The 14,468-nt window shown below is 47.3% G+C and overlaps 1 pseudogene; it reads left to right on the top strand.

Moving 5' to 3' along the window:
- The window catches only part of LOC136503830 (uncharacterized), a 49,932-nt pseudogene extending 35,693 nt beyond the window's left edge, over window positions 1–14,239 (top strand).
- The last annotated feature ends 229 nt before the right edge of the window (window positions 14,240–14,468 follow it).

The raw sequence follows: 14,468 nt of genomic DNA, 5'->3' as shown, positions 1-14,468 counted from the left end.
GCGCGGCCACACCGCCGGCCGCCCGAGGTACGCTAGCTGTGCTTGCTCCGATCCTATTCCATCGATCTCCATGCATGAAAACACATATGTTTTAGGCAACGATCATGGTAACCGTACGTACATGTTGTTCACGTTTTCTTTTATTCCTACGTGCATGCTTTGATACAGTAGCGAAACTTTGTTGGTTGTCACTTGCATACGTACGTACGTCAACAAATGTGTGTATCGATCACAAACCCAAACGTATACTTAGCTAATTTTCATGGCACGTCGCACACGGCGTTCAGACGGGCATTATTCTCTATCGCGCTAACTATTATAAGAAAGAAAGCGCCAAAGGAACAGATCGTAAAAAATTCCAGTGTATACGCGCCATCTATAAGCGCCATGCGTTTCTATGTATAAGCGCCATGCGTTTCTATGTATACGGCGGAGCACCACCGCCCTCGTTTGCCCTAGGGTTTAGGGTTACGCCGCCCTCGTTGATCATTTTTGGTGGGTGAAGGTTGGTTTGCAAGTGGTTGTGGATGATATAGCTGAGTCTATGAAGGGTGTAGCAGATGAAGTGGTTGAGAGTGTGCTTGAAAATACAGTTATGGAGATGGCGAGGGATATGGCATGCGAGGTGTGTTTTGAAGAGGATGCTCCCGATGTTTGGGAGTTCCAACGCCAAGGGTCGACTTGATGTCTATTTTTTATCGATGTAACGTGTGTTGTTGTATTTGTTATAAATTTGGCGTGTTGTTGTGAACCTCTTCGAGGGTTCCAATCATTGTAAACATTATTTGGAGCTGTTTACTCGACGAGTCAGGATGCAGTGCGATTTTGTTGTCACGTTGGTTTGCAGCAATGCCCCCCTTTTCTTTTAGGTGAGGCTCATCGTTTATTGTTCTCAGAAACTTGACGCGCAACGATGCCCCCTTTCTTTCAGGCGAGGCTCGCTATTTTTCGTTTAATAAAACCTAATGCGTAGCGATGCCCCCCTTTTGTTTTAGGCGGGACCGCTGCCAAAACCTACTCACTTCCTGATTCTTCTTACCATACAAACCAACCTTCACCCGTCAAAACCTACTCGTTTAGGGTTTAGGGTTTATACAGCGGAAGATTTTACGCATGTAAGCAAAGATTTGACATGCTATATATTGGTTTTGTTTTTTGAAGCTAGATGGCTGACCCGAGAAACATGGATGAGGAGGAGTTGATGATGAATTTGATCAACACTGGCACTCAAGTTGCCGGCGATGATGGTGCTAAAAATAACATGCAAGAGGATGCAGATGACGGGAGTCAGTACTTAGCTCTTGAACAAAATGAGCAACAACATATTGGCCAAGTATATATTTTTTATTATTAGCTATATATATTATCATATGTCTTATGTGTGCTCATGACATTAAAAATAATGTTTATGTTTTGTAGCCCTCTGGATCGACATCAACAACTACAACGAAGAGTAAAAATGTTCGAGGTCCCAAAAAGCCATTGGAGGGCCGCTTCATCATCTTGGAGTTCAATGTGGATACAGGAGAACCGAGGGGGCCGAATAAAATGAAATTCACGCACCACTATGGTTACCTTGTATGGGACCGGCTCCCGATCAGTACCCGCGAATGGAAGAAGAAGACCAATGCTCCTCATATCAGTTTTGTCTCCGATCGTGACAAGACGTTAATTTGGAAAGATGTCTTGGTACATTTCACGCTCCAAATAGATGGTTATGATGATATAATAGATGGTGATGAATTGAAGGAGCGAGTTAGGGATTGGGCAATGAAGAAGATGGCCACCCAGTTTCAGACTTGGAAGAAACACCTATACACGACGTATGTCAAGAAGAACATAGCACCAGATTTTACTGTCCCAGGCCCGATCTCAAAGCAGAGGCCCTATTGGGATGAGTTTGTACAGTACAAGACTTCGGAAGAGGGTGTGAGTCAGGTGATAAAGAACTAATGTAATACCCAACAGAAGACATACCACCATAACTTGGGATCAGGTGGCTACCCGACTGCCATTAAGAAGTGGAACAAAATGGAAGCAGACCTTCTTGCCAAGGGTATCACACAAGAATCACTCGAGTGGGGAGAACGTGCAAAGAATTGGTTTTTTGCTCATGGGGGAACACTGGACCAGGAGACAAGGAAGTGCGTTTATGGCGCAAGACTGCAAGAAGCAGCAGAAAGATTGTTTTATGCTCAGAGAGCTACTGCTAGTGGTGCGTTCAGGCCCAACAGAGAGAAGGATGAGCTGATATACGCCATCGGGACTATTGAACATGGTGGCCGAACTAGAGGCAAATGAAGTGTCTCGTGGGAGCATGGATTCCCTCAGGACAGACCTTCCTACAGAAGCCGCCAGAGAAAGAAGGAAGAAGAGGCACAGTGGCTCCAGAGGTTGGAGGAAGCGGTGAGTGAAGCACAGGAGCGGGAAAAAAACCTTGAAGTGAGAATGCAGGAGGAAATCAGAAGGCAAGTGCAAATAGCAGTGAGTGCAAGCAAGCAGGCATCAGAGCCAGGAATCAACATTAGCCAATCTGTTCAGTTGAAAAGCAGCTGCGCTTCCACGGAGATACCAAATCAAGGGGACACAGGACTGTGCTTCCCTGTGGATGACATCACTGAACCTTGTACATCGTGTGAGCTACACATTCCAAAGGGGAATTCCACAATCAAGGTGGCTATCGGTCTTGTTAATCCTATCGACCGAACCAAGACACCAAGGATTCATGGGAATATAATCCAAGAAGGATATGCTACCATCTCGGTAGATAAAGCAGAAAAAGGTTTTAGTGATTTGCCTCTTGACATTCCTGGAGGTGATGGCAAGAAGACTCTAGGAGAAGCAGAGAAGACATTCATTCTATGGCGCAAGCGCTACATCATCATTCCTGGGATGTCAGCTCCACCTCCTCCTGAACTACCTCACCATAGGTACGTGCGGATGAAAACACTATATCATTAATTTGTATTGGCTTAAATAATTAACAATCTGCTCATAATAATATGTCATTCCTTTTTTTGTAGCAGATCCTCCCCCAACATAAATCCAATTGTTCAATCGCCAGATCATCATAGTGCTCTGTACGATGACATTTTGTTGGAAGGCGATGCTGCATCCACACCATCTCCAAGGAGGTCTCCAACGCCGTAGCCGCCACCTCCAAGGAGGTCTCCAATGCCGCTGCCAACACCTCCAAGGAGGTCTCCAACGCCTCCCCCGCCCCGCCTACCAAGAAGCCTAGCAAGAGGCTAGCCCCGCAAACGAAGAACCAGTCCCCGCTGGCAAAGAAAGCCACCGTGAAACCAAGGGCTATTCTCAAAATAATATCTAAAGAGAAGGAAGAAGGAACTGATGCATATAAAAAAGATATGTCTAAATTCTATGACAAACTTAAAAAGAATCAAGAAGCAAGGAGAAACCCGGAGAAACCGTACTTCTTCGTAGCTCTAGATATTCTAAGAAAAAGGGTGGCTTCTTACCAGCAACAACAGCGGGAATCTCGTAAGCCGTCCAAATCAACGTTAACGGACTATGACTGCACTCTCACCAAGTCAATTGAGGCGGCACAGAAAAAGAAGCGGGCAGGGAAAGGAGTTGCCCAACTCGGACAACAAGCGCACCAATCAGTCCCCCCACTAGTTGTTGGTAATGAATATGGTTCGAATTTAGGATTAATGCATCAGGCAAACATACCTCCGGATGTCGATTTGGATCACCTTGGTAAATTTATTAATGAGACTGGTCTCGACCTTTACCAGATGTTTGGTGATGGAAACATTGAGAGTGCGGCGGAGGTTGATATTTAGAAGAAAAATTTGTACTAGGCCAGAGTCTATACAACCCTCAAGCCTTATCTGATCTGGGGACGCAAATATACCTGCTAAACAAGTGGTACATGCAGGCGTCTACCGGTGGAGACTTCTGCGTTGGTGTTAGAATTAGAGACGAACATTGGTTCCATGGCGATGATGTTATGTATGTTGACTTTGTAGAATTTCATCAACTATGCCACCTGACCTCTCTAGACAAAGTTATCATTAGCTGCTATTGCCTGTAAGTAATAATTCTTTCGATCTATTATTAAACTCATCATATGTGTGTATATGCATATAAATTATCCTAACAAGTACTATATATATGCAGATTTACAATGACAGAGCTCAGAAAGGAAGGCTGCAATAAAATTGGTTTTGTTGATCCCCATATAGTATTCAAAGACCCAGTTACTCTAAAGACTAATTGGAAGTCTGAGTCAGAGAGTAACCTCATGAACTTCTTAGTGAACCAACACCACAAGAAGGATATACTCTTTCCCTACAACTTCAAGTGAGTGTTAATAATGTCGATCATCCTTAGTGGCTCATATGTTGATTCTAGTTAATTAATGAGTGTTATGCGTTATATCCTATAAACACATGCAGCAATCACTAGATATTGATGGACATCGATCTGGTGAAAAGTCACTTGATAATCTATGACTCGATGAGAAAACCACAACAAGACTACCAAGAAATGATAGATATTATCCAGAGGTAATTTCGGTATCTCTAGCAACTATATATACACACAAACATGATGATTAACTATATCTGATGACGTGGCAAATTTTTTATTGGGCAGTGTTTGGAAAACCTTTATTGAGAAGCAACACATGGGAAAATGCAAAGCGCCACTGAATGTAATCCCTTTGAAAGTAAGTCCCCTAAATCGCATCATCTTTATTAATTAAACATATAGCTTTCACCGGATCACCAGGTTGGATGACAAATCTTTTTCTCGTAAAGTGGTGTCTAAGGCAGGAATAGGGGAACAACTACTGTGGTTACTATGTTTGCAAGTTTATCAAGGTGGTCTCCCAAAGAACTCCTATAGAGAGACTCAAAGTACGTTAAAAATACACTATATATTCATTTAATTATTATTATTGATTGTGTTACTATGTCTTTATATATATATGTACATATATTAATTTATTTTCCTTTAATTCAAACCTGTAGACTCGATGGTTGGAGGAAAAGGTCATACGGCAAGACCAAATCAAAGCAATTCAAGAGTCTATAGCCGGATTTTTTAATGAGCAGGTCATCGATTCCAAGGGTGAGTTCTACTTCGACCCAACACTGCCATGGAAGCCAAGCTAGAGGATGAGAGAAAACTTGTTATATCACAACAACTGGAATGCAATCTTTTTGTAATATATGCACATGAAATAATATAATGTAAAATACACATATGCATATATATATATATATATATATATATATATATATATATATATATATATATATATATATATATATATATATATATATATATTCTATGCTTGAATTGTGTGATTTAATACGTTCATTGTGCTTGAACCGAAACATACTATACGCGCGTATAAATGTATAATTAGCAGCGTACAATACGACTTCGAAAACCTATTTTGAAAAGAAAACAAAAAAATGAAAAGAAAAGAAAAAAGAAAAAAACCTTTTGTCCCGGTTCGTATTACCAACCGGGACTAAAGGTGCCGGCCATCGTGGCATGTCAGGAGGCACCTTTAGTCCCAGTTGGTGTTACCCACCGGGACTAAAGGTCCTCCTTTAGTCCCGGTTCCTGACACGGGACTAAAGGACCCCTCTTTAGTCCCGGATGCTTGCTCCTGGGTGGGGAACCGGGACTAGAGGGGGTTCCCCACCGAGAGTAAAGCTCTGTTCTCTACCAGTGCTGGGGAAGCAAAGGCAGGGCTGAGCTGAGCAAGAGCCTGAGACTTGGAGGCCTCGACTCCCACCTGCCTGCTGGTGGCCAGTGGGCTCCCGAACTGGCCATGCACGCACGGTACAAGCGCCGCACGACGGCCGGGCTGAGGCAGGGCCAATGCGGCAGCTGCAGCAGCGCATGTGCGCTCGCCCAGCGGGCTACGGCGGCGCCGGAGAGCTGAGCAGTGGCCGGAATCGAAGGAGAACAAGAAGCCAACCATGGTGAAGTTCACCGGAAGCAAAGAAACAAAGGAGAAAAGGTCAAACGGTGATGTATTCACGCAACAGGTATACCATGACGTGGAGGATAAAGAGGGATACCTCATGGTGGTGTTGATGTCAGAATGCGAAGGTTAGGCCAGAAAAGCTCGCTGAAGAGTCTGACGCTGACATGACAGGAAGAGAGAAAATTCTAATTTACCATAGGAAGGATTTCACAAACTAGGGGCTCCCCTTACAGTAGTTTTGGTGTGACCCAAGGAATTGATATATATATATATATATATATATATATATATATATATATATATAAAGAGAAAAACTCCTATCATCCACGTCAACTAGCGATATGCTACTAATTGACGTTATACCATCCACTTGCACTAATGGGCCTAATAAACATTAAAGCCCATTAGTAAATAAAGACATCGGCTTGAGGATTTATTAGAATTATTGCACATGGGCTTTGAGCGTTAGAAAATAAAGAGAGATTTTATTATTTTCAGAATTAATTAATTTCGTGGATAAAATAATTCTAGAAAAGTCTAGAACTATTATTTAAGCTGTGAAAAATACTCTGAAAGCTCCGAAAATTCGAGGAGAGGCATTATGGAATATGAGGGACCAAAATAAAGTATTTGGAGCTCATGATAAGATAATTTGGAGCATCTAAAAATTAAATTATGCTCAGAAACAAGTGGACACAAGTTCTAGAAAAAGCCGGAAAAATTCTCGAGAAGTTTGTAGAGATTGATTGACGAGGAGCTGAAAGGAGCGATTTGGGTTACAAAGAAAAGATTTTAGGAAGCTCCCAATAAAAACTTGAGCCGAGAAACAAGAAATTTTGATTGTAGAAAAAGATAAAGGCATGTCAGAGAAGGAAGATCGACCTACTAAACATATTTTAAAGACTTTGCTCACTCTCAACAAACAAAGAAACAATAATCAAACATCACATCAAGCAATATTCGGTCAAATTAATTCAGAAAAGTTTGAAGATTCATATTTTTCATATAACTAATTGATGCTAACTTAAACTAAACTTGAAAATTTTTATCCAAATATCAAAACATTTATTTTAATTTGTGTTTTCTATGCACAACCTAAAATCAGAAATTTTGGGGTGTGACACTTTCAGACACCAGATGTTGATCCTGTAATTAGCGACCATGCCTTGAAAAGCCGAAAGGAGAAACTAACTGAAAAGTTTGGTAAGGACAATCCTATCCCAGAAAAAAAGGAAATTTCTTTTCCCTATTATTGATTACTCCATATTGAACCTCCAAAATCTTAATCTGTATACTTCAATTTGCATTTCAGGTGGCATCACAGGTAACATGAATGTTCAGAGGTATACAACACTGCAATTACTTCAGAAGATGCGAGATGATACAGTATGTTACATATTGCAATTCATTTCTGAAGTTACAGTGGTGCTTGTTGATCATAATTCTTCTCTTCGTTGATAACCTAATGTGTACTCATCTTAGTCTATCTATGTTTCAGCTCCATGAGCATTTTGTGCTTGGAGATCGAAGTGCTGAGTACGAAATGGACATTCAAACAATCTTGACAGGTAATTTACCTTTTCACAACTAAATCTAGATAAAATGGACATTAACAGTGTGAAATCAAATGATCTTGTGGCAAACAACTTGTCTTTCCATTCTACAATGTTACTAAACATAGCACGAGGCCCTTGGACTCTTAGGCTTCTATTTGTATATGTGAACCTTAGTCCCGAATGATGGAGTTGGGCGTCACCATCCCATCGAAACAAGGCTGCAGAATATAAGTGCATGAACATTATTTAGCCTTCCATGGACAACTAGCAAGATAACTTCAATTATTCCCGCAGAATAATTGTAGAAGTGCATCAACATATCTTTTCAACTGTGTGATTGTTGTTTATCAACCTCAATCTTTTACCTTCAAGTTGTATTAAACCAGTGCGTATCATTTTCAAACCATGTGCAGAAACCGAGATGACACCTAAAGTAACATCAATCCTGAAGAAATATGAGAACAGTTGGAAGATGATGGAAGTTGGCAATCCAATTAGCTCTGGAGAAGGATGCCAACCCATGAACATAAAGAGGAAGAAACTGAAAGAAGCCATACTTCTACGCAACAAATGCCAGGCAAGAAACATCATCTGATGTAAATTATTATCATGACTGCCTCTACAATGCTATGTCTGACAGTAGTCAAAGCAGCAACTAGATGACATATGCCGTGAGAGCTGTCAGCTAATCTACTGCTACCTTGTGTGAACACAGCAAGGGAAGGCGGCGCCGAAAAGGCCTCCTGCTGTGATACTGTAGCCGCTGCAGGTGCAGGCGCCGCACGACTCACCTGCAGCACTGTAGGCACATGCAGTGGCCGGCGCAGAGTCAGCCCTGTATGTTATCTAGTCACTATTGCAGCAGGGCAGCTGTACTGGGACAAGATGGATAGAGTTTAGATTTGCCATCTCACAGACAGGGCTTCGGCCAACGCTGGTGTCTTGTATTGTGTGTGCTTGCTCTATTCTCCCTTCTTTTTCTAGCTCCGGCCATAGTGTATGGGGACGAACAACGCTTGTTCGTGGTCGGCACGGCTAGTGGGTGCTCGGCAACACTAGCGGATGCTCGGCAACACTAGCGTGTGCCCGGCAAGACTGGTGAGTGGTTCACTCACCTGAGCCGGTGATCCTGTTGGCCAACAAGTGGTATCAGAGCCGTACAAGCGCTGTCGCCAGACTAACCGCTGGCGATGACGGGCGGTTCGGAGATGGGCGACAGTAGTGGCACTGTTGTGGCTGCCCAGCCACGACCAGAGGTCGTTGTTCGCACGGTGCGGGAGGTCAGCGGCACCAGTTGGCCGACGCTGACTCGCACCAACTATGGAGAGTGGTCGGTGACCATGAAGGTCAAGCTCAGAGCCCGACGGCTCTGGAATGCTGTTGACAAGGGCACCGACAATAAAGAAGATGACATGTCAGCGCTGGAGGCTATCCTCGCTGCTGTACCAACGGAGTATAGGGAACTGTTGGGGGCGAAGAGCTCAGCTAAGGAGGCTATTGCAGCGATGCGCGTCGGTTCCGACTGCGTAAAGAAGGCAATGGCCCGGCTTCTGAAGCAGGAGTACGCCAACCTCAAGTTCAAGGATGGTGAAATGGTGGAGGACTTCTCGCTCCACCTACAGATGCTCATCAGCAAGCTAAAGAGCCATGGTGTCATCATCGACGAAGAGGAGGTGGTCTCCAAGTACCTCCACTCCGTGCCGGCAAAGTACATCCAGATCGCTCTCTCCATAGAGACGATGCTGGACTTGTCCACCCTCACCATTGAGGATGTGACAGGCCGTTTGTGGGCGGTGGATGAGCGCCTAGAGCAGGCGACAACAACGAAGGACAGCGGGAAACTCCTGCTGACGGAAGAAGAGTGGGCTGCTCAGAGGAACTCCGGGAAGGCAACCTCCTCTAGCCGCGGTGGCGAGGGCAAGCGCCACGGCAAGGCTTCTTCGGAGAAGAAGCAAGTTGACCCCAATGCTTGCCGGCGTTGCGGGAAGATGGGCCATTGGGCACGGGAGTGCCCAAACCGCAAGTAGGAAAAGAAGGCTCAGGCTCATCTGGCGCAAACTGATGATGAGGATGAGGCCACTATCCTGATGGCGACATTCTGTGCACTACACGACATCGAGGCCGAGGAGTAGGAAGACGCGACAACGGTGGAAGGACCAAGGAAGGCCCTGAAAACTATCAACCTCGATGAACCATGCGCCCAAGTTCACCTCGAACGTGTGGGCGCCGACCAAGAGCAGCGGTGGTATCTGGACTCTGGTGCCAGTAACCACATGACGGGCTCTAGGGCATTCTTCTCCGAGCTCGATGGCAATGTTACCGGTACGGTGAAGTTTGGTGACGGCTCAAGGGTGGCTATCCAAGGGCGCGGCACCATTATCTCCAGATGCCAGAACGGGGAGCACCACGCGCTAACGGATGTATAATACATCCCGTAGCTGCGTTCCAGCATCATTAGCATTGGTCAGCTGGATGAGCGCGGTAGCGAGGTACTGATCAAGGACGGAGTCCTTAGGATCAGGGACTAGGAGCAGTGACTTCTTGCCAAGGTGAAGAGGTCCCTGAACCGGTTGTACCTGCTCGACCTGAAGGTAGAGCAGCCGGTGTGCCTAGTAGCAAGGCACTCCGAGGAACCGTGGATGTGGCATGCCCGGTTCGGACATCTCAGCTTCGATGCGCTTGGTTAGCTGGAGAAGATGGTCCGAGGGCTACCCCACATCAAGCACAGAGGCGAGCTGTGTGATAGCTACCTGGCCGGGAAGTAGAGGAGGCTACCTTTCCCAAAGGCAGCCAAGTATCGCGCAAAGGACGCTCTCGAGCTCGTTCACAGCGACCTCTGTGGGCCGATCACGCCTGCTACAAATGGTGGTCGGTGGTACTTCCTCCTGCTCGTGGATGATTACAGTCGCTACATGTGGCTACAACTCCTAACGAGCAAGGACAAAGCGGCGGCGGCGATCAAGAAGTTCAAGACTCACGCGGAGGCCGAGAGCGGCAAGAAGCTCCACGTGCTGAGAACTGATCGCGGCAGCGAATTCACTTCGGTGGAGTTCGCTGCGTACTGCACGGATCAGGGTGTGGGGCAACACCACACCGCGCCGTACTCGCCACAACAGAATGGCATGGTGGAGAGGCGGAACCAGATGGTGGTCGGCATGGCCCGATCCATGATGAAGGCCAAAGGCATGCCGACAAGGTTTTGGGGAGAGGCAGTGACCACGATGGTGTTCATCCTCAACCGCGCTCTGACCAAAGCCCTAACAGGCAAGACGCCATTCGAAGCTTGGTATGGGTGCAAGCCGAGCGTGTCCTTCCTTTGGACATTAGGCTGCATCGGCCACGTCAGAAAGACAAAGCCGAACCTCACAAAGCTAGAGGACAGGAGCACCCCCATGGTGTTCCTAGGCTACGCAGAGGGTACCAAGGCATACCAGCTCTATGACCCATGCGGAGACAAAGTGCTTGTCTCGCGCGACGTTGTGTTCGACGAGGAGGCGGCTTGGGACTAGAGCAATCCGAGCACGGGGGAAGCTGGCAGCTTCACCAACACCTTCGTCGTTCAGCACTTCGTCATCCACGGTGGTGGAGACGCTGGGGAAGATGTGTCGAGCACTCCGGGAGGAGTGCCGAGCACTTTGGCGGTAGAGTCGAGCACTCCTGGGGCAGTGCCGAGCACTTCTAGAGGGATGCTGAGCGCGCCAAGAGTGGTGCCGGGAGGTTCTGCAGTGGTGGCAACCACTCCAGGACGGGTGCCGAGCACTCCCATGGTGGAGCCAAGACATCTTGCAGCGGTGCCAACCACTCCAAGACTGAGGCTGGACACTCCTACAGTGTGGCCGAACACTGCAGGAGTTATGACGAGGTGTCCAGAAGTAGTGCCGAGCACTACAACCAGGGTGCCGAGCACTCAAGGTGCTATGCCGAGCACTCCGGCGGAACAGGGAACTCCATCGACGCCGATCGAGTCCGCCTCACCTCCAAGTGGCATCACTGAATTCGTGGACGCCTTCCACGAAGGTGAGGAGGTGCGGTTCCGCAGGCTGGACGACATCATCGGTGGCACAGGTCGTTCAGGCTTGGCAGGTAGGCTGCTCAATGACGCAGAGCTGCTACTCGTTAGTGTTGAGGAACCACCCACGTTCGCGCTGGCCGAGCGCAATGGAAACTGGCGACGGGTGATGCTGGAGGAGATGAATGCGATCGAGGAAAACGAGACTTGACAGCTCGTCGATCCACCTCCAGGATGTCGTCCGATCAACCTGAAGTGGGTGTACAAGGTCAAGCGGGACGAGCTCGGTGCCATTGTCAAGCACAAGGCGCGTCTCGTCACCCGAGGCTTTGTTCAGCGCGAGGGCATAGACTTCGAGGAGGTCTTTGTGCCAGTAGCGCGCATGGAGTCGGTTCGTTTGCTACTAGCTTTGGCAGCAGCAAAGAACTGGCGCGTTCATCACCTGGACGTTAAATCGGCCTTCCTCAACGGTGAACTGGCGAAAACGGTCTTCGTCAGGCAACCTCCAGGTTTCGCCATCAAGGGAGAGGAGCACAGGGTGCTCCGACTACGCAAGGCGCTCTACGGGCTGCGGCAGCCCCCACGAGCATGGAACGCTAAGCTTGACGCCACGCTAGGCGAGCTTGGGTTTCAACGGTGCGCAACCAAGCACGCGCTATACACATGGTGACGGGGAAGGAGGAGCTCGTCATTGGCGTGTATGTGGATGACTTAATCGTCACCGGCGCGCGCACGGAGGACATCAACAGCTTCAAGCGTGAGATGGCAGCTCATTTTCGAATGAGCGATCTCGGCGCACTCGCCTACTACCTCGGCATCGAGGTGAGATAGGGGAAGGAGGAACTCATGCTCGATCAGAGCGCGTATGCCTCGAAGCTGTTGGAGAGGAGCGGCATGGCTGAGTGCAAGCCATGTGTGACTCCGATGGAGGAGCGGCTGAAGCTGACGAAGGCCAGCACCGCGGCGAAGGTGGATGCGACACTCTATCGGAGCATCATCGGCGGTCTGCGCTACCTAGTCTACACGAGGCCGGACATTGTGTTCGCCGTGGGCTACATCAGTCGCTTCATGGATGATCCCAGAGAGGATCACTGGGCTGCGGTGAAGCGGATACTGCGCTACGTCAAGGGGATGGTGGATCATGGGATCATCTTCCCAAAGACCGGTGAGAGTAGGCTACAGCTCACTATGTTCAGTGATGCAGACATGGCGGGGGACATCGATGGACGACGGAGCACCTCTGGCATGCTTGTCTTCCTTGGGTCGGCTCCAATTTCATGGTTGTCGCTGAAATATAAGGTGGTGGCGCTATCTACGTGCCAGGCAGAGTGCATAGCGGCGGCCACAACGGCATGCCAAGTTGTGTGGCTACGCCGGCTGTTGGGCGAGCTGACCAGCGTGGAAGCTCACCCACCAACATTGATGGTGGACAACCAGCCCGCCATCGCCCTCGCGAAGAATCCGGTTTTGCACGACCGGAGTAAACACATCAACGTGAAGTTCCACTTCCTCAGGGACTGTGTCGATGGAGGGCAGATCGTCATTGAGTTCGTCGACGTTGGTCGGCAACTCGCGGACGTCCTCACCAAGCCGCTCGGACATCTTGGACTCACGGAGCTGAAGGAGATGATCGGCATAGAGGGGTACTAGGGTTAGCAGTAGGATTAGGGGAAGATTGTTAGCTAATCTACTGCTAGCTTGTGTGAACACAGCAAGGGAAGGCGGCGCTAAAAAGGCCCCCTGCTGTGATACTATAGCCGTTGTAGGTGCAGGCGCCGCACGGCTCACCTGCAGCACTGTAGGCACATGCAGTGGCCGGCGTAGAGTCAGCCCTGTATGTTATCTAGTCACTGTTGCAGCAGGGCAGCTCTTCTGGGACTAGATGGATAGAGTTCAGATTTGCCATCTCACAGACAGGGCTTCGGCCAACGCTGGTGTCTTGTATTGTGTATGCTTGCTCTGTTCTCCCTTCTTCTTCTAGCTCCAGCCATAGTGTGTGGGGACGGACAACGCTTGTTCGTGGTCAGCACGGCTAGTGGGTGCTCAGCAACACTAGCGGTGCTCGGCAAGACTGGTGAGTGGTTCACTCACCTGAGCCGGTGATCCTGTGGGCCAACAAGAGCAACTGGATTCTTCCAAGATACAAAGTACTTCGTTCAGTTACCAGTGGTATGTGGTTGATAATCACTGATTTTTAAAGTTTCTGCATGCCGTAGCATGATGTCCATGGACCATATAGGCGTCAGAATAATGCAGTCAGATTTAGGCTTCACAGTGTGCTATTCTTGCACTGGGAAACTGACATACATATAGCGGGCCACATTTATCATATAAAGCTACCTTTAAACTCGGACTCTGATAGGTGCTTACACATGTTGTTGTACCATACTATATGCATGATCTTAGAACATATACATCCTAATCACAATTTGAATTAGTCAAATGTCCGCAGGTAAATATAATCGGAATCTCTTTTTGCTCCAGCTCGGCTGCTTGGGCAAACTTTCTCATAGTTTTTAATTCCTACATGTTTGATCTTTTACAGTTTGTACTCTTATATTTGCAGATATGTACTAGGCCAGAGATTTCTACTTGAGTGCATATGCTGATATGAAGGTCACCCCTCATGAGGCACGAGACTCAGCGGCATCCAACATGCTGTCTCGGCTTCAACAGAAGGAAAGGGAAGACAATGTTAGCTAATAATGCAAATAAAGATCGAACACGAGACACAGATTTTTACGTGGTTAGGCATTCATATTTTAAGGGTGTTGGTGATAAATTGCTCACCCTTTCCATATGCATCATCTTTGGAATACATGATATATGATATCTACACTTAATCTCTTTTGGACATTAAAGTAGATACAGAGAAAACGATATAATCTTCATTTATAAATAAACGAGAGGTACAAAAAAAAGATTCATCATT

This window comes from Miscanthus floridulus, chromosome 14, assembly GCF_019320115.1.
Source record: "Miscanthus floridulus cultivar M001 chromosome 14, ASM1932011v1, whole genome shotgun sequence".
In the NCBI taxonomy this organism is placed as follows: Eukaryota; Viridiplantae; Streptophyta; class Magnoliopsida; order Poales; family Poaceae; genus Miscanthus; species Miscanthus floridulus.
Note: the sequence above shows the minus strand (reverse complement) of the source record. Positions and strands in the feature narration are given on the sequence as shown.